This window comes from Loxodonta africana, chromosome 7 (assembly GCF_030014295.1).
Source record: "Loxodonta africana isolate mLoxAfr1 chromosome 7, mLoxAfr1.hap2, whole genome shotgun sequence".
Classification (NCBI taxonomy): Eukaryota; Metazoa; Chordata; class Mammalia; order Proboscidea; family Elephantidae; genus Loxodonta; species Loxodonta africana.
This window is the reverse complement of record NC_087348.1, coordinates 72,237,678-72,245,800: the sequence shown is the minus strand read 5'-3', so window position 1 is coordinate 72,245,800 and position 8,123 is coordinate 72,237,678.

Below are 8,123 nucleotides of genomic sequence, written 5' to 3'. Positions count from 1 at the left end.
TATGAGATGGGTGATATTTTTACAACAGGCCCAACTGAAATTAAAAGAATCGTATCAGATTACTATGAAAAATTGTACTCAAACAAATTTGAAAACCTAGAAGAAATGGGTGAATTCCTAGAAACACACTACCTACCTAAACTAACACAAACAGAGGCATAACGACTAAATAGACCCATAACAAAAGAAGAGACTGAAAAGGTAATCAAAAAAACTGCCCCCCCAAAAAAAGCCCTGGTCCGGACGGCTTCACTGCAGAGTTCTACCAAACTTTCAGAGAAGAGTTAACATCACTACTACTAAAGGTATTTCAGAGCATAGAAAAGGCCAGAATACTACCAATCTCATTCTATGAAGCCACCATATCCCTGATACCAAAACCTGGTAAAGACACCACAGGAAAAGAAAATTACAGACCTATATCCCTCATGAACGTAGATGCAAAAGTCCTCAACAAAATTCTAGCCAATAGAATTCAACAATATATCAAAAAAATAATTCACTATGACCAAGTGGGATTCATACCAGGTATGCAGGGATGGTTCAACATTAGAAAAACAATTAATGTAATCCACCACATAAATAAAACAAAAGACAAGAATCACATGATTTTATCAATTGATGGAGAAAACGCATTTGACAAAGTTCAACACTCGTTCATGATAAAAACTCTCAGCAAAATAGGAATAGAAGGAAAATTTCTCAACATAATAAAGGGCATTTATACAAAGCCAACAGCCAACATCACCCTAAATGGAGAGAGCCTGAAAACATTCCCACTGAGATCGGGAACCAGACAAGGATGCCCTTTATCACCACTCTTCTTCAACATTGTGCTGGAGGTCCTAGCCAGAGCAATTAGGCTAGATAAAGAAATAAAGGGCATCCAGATTGGCAAGGAAGAAGTAAAAGTATTTCTGTTTGCAGATGACATGATCTTATACACAGAAAACCCTAAGAAATCCTTAGGAAAGCTACTGAAACTAATACAAGAGTTCAGCAGAGTATCGGGATACAATACAAACACACAAAAATCAGTTGGATTCCTCTACTCCAACAAAAAGAACATCAAAGAGGAAATCACCAAATCAATGCCATTTACAGTAGCCCCCAAGAAGATAAAATACTTAAGAATAAATCTTACCAGAGATGTAAAAGACTTATACAAAGAAAACTACAGTACACTTCTGCAAGAAACCAAAAGAGACTTACGTAAGTGGAAGAACATACCTTGCTCATGGAGAGGAAGACTTAACATTATAAAAATGTCTATTCTACCAAAAGCAATCTATACATTTAATGCAATTCTGATCCAAATCCCAATGACATTCTTTAATGAGACGGAGATACAAATCCCCAACTTCATATGGAAGGGAAAGAGGTCCCAGATAAATAAGGCATTACCAAAAAAGAAGAACAAAGTGGGAGGCCTTACTTTAACCTGATTTTAGAACCTATTATACCGCCATAGTAGTCAAAACAGCCTGGTGCTGGTACAACAACAGATACATGGACCAATGGAACAGAATTGAGAATCCAGACATAAATCCATCCACATATGAGCAGTTGATATTTGACTAAGGCCCCAAAACAGTTAAATGGGGAAAAGAGTCTTTTTAACAAATAGTGCTGGCATAACTGGATACCCATCTGCAAAAAAATGAAACAAGACCCATACCTCACTCCATGCACAAAAACGAGCTCAGAATGGATCAAAGACCTAAATATAAAACCTAAAATTATAAAGATCGTGGAAGAAAAAATAGGGACAACATTAGGAGTCCTAATACGTGGCATAAACAGTGTACAAAACATTATTAAGAATGCAGAAGAGAAACTAGATAACTGGGAGCTCCTAAAAATCAAACACCCATGCTCATCCAAAGACTTCACCAAAAGAGTAAAAAGATTACCTACAGACTGGGAAAAAGTTTTTAGCTATGACATTTCCGATCAGCATCTGATCTCTAAAATCTACATGATACTACAAAAACTCAACTGCAAAAAAGACAAATAACCCAATTAAAAAAGATATGAATAGACACTTTACTGAAGAAGACATTCAGAAAGCTAACAGATAAATGAGGAAATGTTCATGATCATTAGCCATTAGAGAAATGCAGATCAAAACTACAATGAGATTTCATCTCACTCCAACAAGACTGGCATTAACCCAAAAAACACAAAATAATAAATGTTAGAGAGGCTGTGGAGAGACTGGAACACTTATACACTGCTGGTGGGAATGTCAAATGGTACAATCACTTTGGAAATCAATTTGGCACTTCCTTAAAAAGCTAGAAATAGAACTACCATACCATACGATCCAGCAATCCCACTCCTTGGAATATATCCTAGAGAAATAAGAGCCTTTACATGAACAGATATACGCACACCCATGTTGCTGCAGCACTGTTTACAGTAGCAAAAAGATGGAAGCAACCAAGGTGCCCATCAACGGATGAATAGATAAATAAATTATGGTATATTCACACAGTGGAACACTATGCATCGATAAAGAACAGTGAGGAATCTGGACACATTTCATAACATGGAGGAATTTGGAAGGCATTATGCTGAGTGAAATTAATCAGTTGCAAAAGGACAAATATTGTATAAGACCACTATTATAAGATCTTGAGAAACAGTTTAAACTGAGAAGAAAACATTCTTTTGTGCCTATGAGAGGAGGGCAGGAGGGAGGGTGGGAGAGGGGTATTCACTAATTAGATGGTAGATAAGAACTACTTTAGGTGAAGGGAAAGACAACACACAATACAGGGAATGTCAGCACAAGTGGACTAAACCAAAAGCAAAGAAGTTTCTTGAATAAACTGAATGCTTCGAAGGCCAGTGTAGCAGGGGCAGGGGTTTGGGGACCACAATTTCTGGGGATATCTAAGTCAATTGGTATAATAAAATCTATTAAGAAAACATTCTGCATCCCACTTTGAAGAGTGGCGTCTGGGGTCTTAAATGCTAGCAAGCAGCCATCTAAGGTGCATCAGTTGGTCTCAACCCACCTGGATCATAAGAGAATGAAGAACACCAAGGACACAAGGTAATTACGAGCCCAAGGGACAGAAAGGGCCACATGAACCAGAAACTATATCATCCTGAGACCAGAAGAACTAGATGGTGCCTGGCTACAACCGATGACTGCCCTGACAGGGAACACAACAGAGAACCCCTGAGGGAGCGGGAGAGCAGTGGGATGCAGACCCCAAATTCTCATAAAAAGACCAGACCTATTGGTCTGAGGCTGGAAGGACCCCAGTTGTCATGGTCCCCAGACCTTCTGCTGGCCCAGGAAAGGAATCATTCCCGAAGCCAGCTCCTCAGACATGAATTGGACTGGACAATGGGTTGAAGAGGGATGCTCTTGAGGAGTGAGCTTCTTGGATCAGGTGGACAGTTAAGACTGTGTTGGCATCTCCTGCCTGGAGGGTGATGAAAAGGTAGAGGGGGTTAGAAGCTGGTGAAATGGACACAAAAAGAGACAGTGGAGGGAGAGAGTGGGCTGTCTTATTAGGGGGAAAATAGTTGGGAGTATGTAGCAAGGTGTATGTAAGTTTTTATGTGAGATGCTGACTTGATTTGTAAACTTTCACTTAAAGCACAATAAAATTAAAAAAACAAAAAACAAGACTCTGTAGTTAACAGGCCGATACTTCTTAGAGGGCATGTTGCCACCACCTCCAAATATACCTCTGGAGAGCCTACCTTCCACTCCAACTGGTTCACTGAAGGACTGGCCTTAAGATCTCCTTTAACAAATAGGCTTTCTGGATCTTGTTACATTACTACAGAAGTTCAGCCTCACTTTTGAATGGGCACTGTGGACAACTGCTCAGATGGCAGTGGCAGTGTCTGGGGTATGGTGCTGCGATGGGTCAGAGTTCTTAGCACTCAACCAGGGCAGAAGTTAGTTATGGATTGAGCTGTATCTCCCACAAAATATGTAGTGAAATCCTGGCCCCTGTATAGGTCGCTGTGAGTTGGAATCGACTCAACAGCACTATTTGGTTTTTTTTTGGTTTGGTACTTACAGATGTGATACTGTTTTGGAAATAGGAATTTCTTTTGTTATGTTAATAAGGTGTGGTGCAATGAATTGCTCTTTATATGGCCTTTCTAGCAATGGTCTTGTAATTCCCACCAAATGATTTGGTGGGACTATACAAATTAGGTGCTTGTGGCCCACCAAGAGGATTGGATAGCTTGCTAATAATGCAAATAAGGTGCATGGCACTCTTGTGGGGGTGGGGCCATGCAAATAAGGTAAATGGAACCCTAACAAGGGAAGTGGTCAGTTTTGCTATCCCACTAGGCTTAAAATGAACTATCCCAGAGGCAGACAGGGGCGACCTCACTACCAAGAATGAAGAGCTAGGAGTAGAGCGTGTCCTTTGGGCCTGGGATCCCTCTGCTGAGAATCTCCTAGACCCAGGAGACAGAGAGAGAGAGCTGTAACACCAGAGATGGTGAGAAACAGTGGTAGAGAAATGGTAGTAGCAGAGGCAGCAGTACCAGGAGACCGGCAGGAAACAGTGTGGTGGGCTTCCTGGCCCACGGAGCAAGAAAATTGAGCATCTTCAGGCAGGATACTTGCTGGCAGAGTGGGGTGCTTCTGGGCACTTTGTGGAGCTAGTCTCACTGACCCACAGAAATGAGAGAACTAAGTGACTTCAGGCAGGAGGCTTGCTGGCAGAGTGAAGTACCTGTGGGCACTCGTTGGCAGAGCTAGACTTGCGGACTCATGGAGTGAGAGAGCTGAGGCTTACTGGCCAAGTGGGGTTCCTTTAGGCACTTATTGGTGGAGCTAAAGAGCTTTGTAACACTTGCCCAAACAGGGCAGAGGCTAGGCCTGAGGGGCCGAGGGACTGAGTGCCAGCCTGCCTGAGGGCACAGCTGAGAAGATGCTGTCCTGATTGAAGAACTATATCCTAAGTCCTTCCTGATCTGAAATCATAACCTGTTACTTCCCTAATAAACCTCATAACTGTGAGTGTATGGTCTGTGAGTTCTGTGTGGCCTTTGCAATGAATTATCAAACCCTGTAGAGAATAGCAAGTACCGCGGAGGGACGGCTGGTGTCACAATTGGTAAAAAGGTTAGAGAGAGGAGATATGTCTGACTTCTACCTCATAGGGAATCAGCCTTGGGCTGTTGATGTTGATAATAATTCTCTTCCACCCTTGTGAAGTTAGAGGAGGTCCTACACCATGCCATTTTTATATGAGGTCATAGTAGAATAGGGTGGGTCCTATACCTAATCCCTTCTGAGTTATAAAAAGAGGTATGTTGGCAGACATAGAGACACGCACATGGTGTTATAGGTTGAATTATATTCCCCCCAAAAGTGTGTCAAATTTGGCTTGGCCATGATTTCCAGTATTGTGTGGCTGTCCACCATTTTGTGATTTGACATAATTTTCCTATGTGTTGTAAATCCTAATCTCTGCCTGTGGTTAACGAGGCAAGATTAGGTTATATTAAAGAGGATTAAGGTGGGCTGCAATACCCTTACTCATGTCGCAACCCTGATTCAACTTAAGGAGAGTTTTCTCTGGGGTGTGGCCTACAGTCACCTTTTATCTTACAAGAGATAAAAGGAGAGCAAGGAAGTGAGCAGAGAGACAGCAACCACCTACAACCAAGAAAGCAGATCCCAGAGTGGCGCAGGTGCTTTGGACCCTGGGTCTCTGCACTGAAACGCTCCTAGACCATGGGAAGATTGATGAAAAGGACCTTCCACCAAAACCGACAGAGGAAGAAAGCCTTTCCGTGGAGCTGGCACCCTGAATTTGGACTTCTAGCCTCCTAAACTGTGAGAGAATAAATTTCTCTTTGTTAAAGCCGTCCGCTTTGGTATTTCTGTTATAGCAGCACTAGATAACTAAGACACAGGAGAAAGATGTCATATGAAGACAGACACACACCAAGAGAGACGCATCTACAAGCCCAGGAATGCCAAGTATTGCTGGCCACTACTAGAAGCTGAAATAGACAAGGAAGGACCTCCCCCTAGAGCCATGCCCTGAATTTGGACTTCTTGCTTCCTGGACTGTGAGAAAATAAATTTCTGTTCTTTAAAGCCACCCACTTGTGGTATTTCTGTTACGGTAGACTTAGGACATGAAGACATTAGTGGGAGAGAAGGCTCCTTGGTGCTTATTTAAGCTGTTGGTTGGATGGTTTGAAGAGAAGTCCTGGTTTCTTAGAAGCACAGATTCTGAGTCAAACTGTAGGCGTTCAAATTCTACCTCTACCATGTATAAATAGTGACCTGGCCCTGGGAAAGCTACTTAATTTTCTGAGCTTTGTGTCCCCCATATGTAAAATGAGAATAATAACAGTGTCTCCCTCTAGAGTTCTTGGGAGGATTACGGGCGTTAATACATGGATAGCACTTCAACGATTCCTGACACATAATAAGCATTCAGTAAACGTTAACTATTATTATGATTCTGTAGCTGTATTAGTTTTCTATGTAGCAAAACAAACTGCCACAAACCTGGGGGCCAAAAACTGCACGTATTTTAACATCTGAAAATCACTTAATGTAATATACCATATCAATAAAATAAAGACAAAACACATGGTCATTTCATTAGACGCAAAAAACAAACAAGTATTGGACAAAATCCAACACCCCTTCATGATAAAAACACTCAGCAAATTAGGAATATAGGGAATTTTCTCAACTTGATAAACAGCATTATGAGCAACCCACAGCTAACACCATTCTTAATGAGAAAACACTGAATGCTTTCCCCCTAAGACTGGGAACAAGACAAGGATTCAACATTGGATCAGAGGTTCTAGTCAGGGCAGTTAGGCAAGAAAATGAAATAAAAGACATCTAAATTGGAAAGGAAGAAGTAAAACTACATTCACAGATGACATGAGCTCGTATGTAGAAAATCCTAAGGAATCAACTAAAAACTATTAGAACTAATAAAAGAATTAAATAGAAATTCTAGAACTGAAAACTACTGACGCTGAGTGTGTTGTTTCCACCAAATTAGGGAACTTCAGAAAGCATTTGTAAGAGAGGTGTCTATCATTTTGCTGAGATTTTAACTTTCTTTGACTAATGATTTATATGCCTATTATAAAAAATATATATATATATATTTTTATATATTGTATAGTGAGATTGGGATCTCTCTTATAAGGTGCAGGGCTGATTACTTCATCATATGGCTCTAGCTAGTACCATTTCAGGTGGAGACAGACTAAGAAAATAGCACCCTTTCCAATATTTGGTAGAAAGAAGGCATTTACCATTTTTATCTTTTTCTCCTTTCAAAAAGGACTGGCATGTTTTTGGAAGAGAGCTTGTCTGATTTCTGGAAGCTCTCCTTTCCACACAGTTGCTTTGGCTGAAACTTATGCTTTCCTTGGGGCCTAATGCTAATTCCCTAAATTGTGTGCTCTTAGGTGGAGAACTCCCAAAGTGGCTGTCACCCTGAGTGGCATAATTATAGGCTGAGTGCAAATCTTCACTAAGAAAATGGAGAAGAAAAAAAATTTAAGATTAAAAAACGCACCTGAAGATAATGAAGGTGGTAATGAATAGGAAAAGACCCAGAAATGCTTTGGTTTCCCAGGGTTGGAAAATGAGGTTGAGAGGGAAACGCTCCAAGTGAAACCCATGGGCAATTCTTTGTCTTCCTTACTCCCCCGACAGTCAGGAGAGTAATGGCTAGTGTGACAGGAATCTGCTTAGAAAAAAGCCTGGGCCTCAGAGGCCCAAGGAAGCAAGCTCAGATGCTGGTTCTGCCACTTAGCCAAAGTGCGATCTGAGATACTATTTACCTCCTTAAGCCTCACATGTAAGAAAGGGATGGTAATTCTTGCTTCATTGGGTTGTTTTGATGATGAAACAAGGAAACAATTACGAAAGTGTAACATTTAGCACCATCAAATAGAAAAACAGAAAAACCTGGTTTAGTGATGTGGTTAAATATGTGGGCTTTGGAGTCAGGTCTGAGTTTGAATCTCACTTTCTGCTTTCTCATCCATGAGGATTAAATGAAGTAACAGATGTAAAGTGTTCAGCATAGCTTTTGTCATATGGCAAACATTTCCTAAGGGTTATATGCTATTGTTATTAT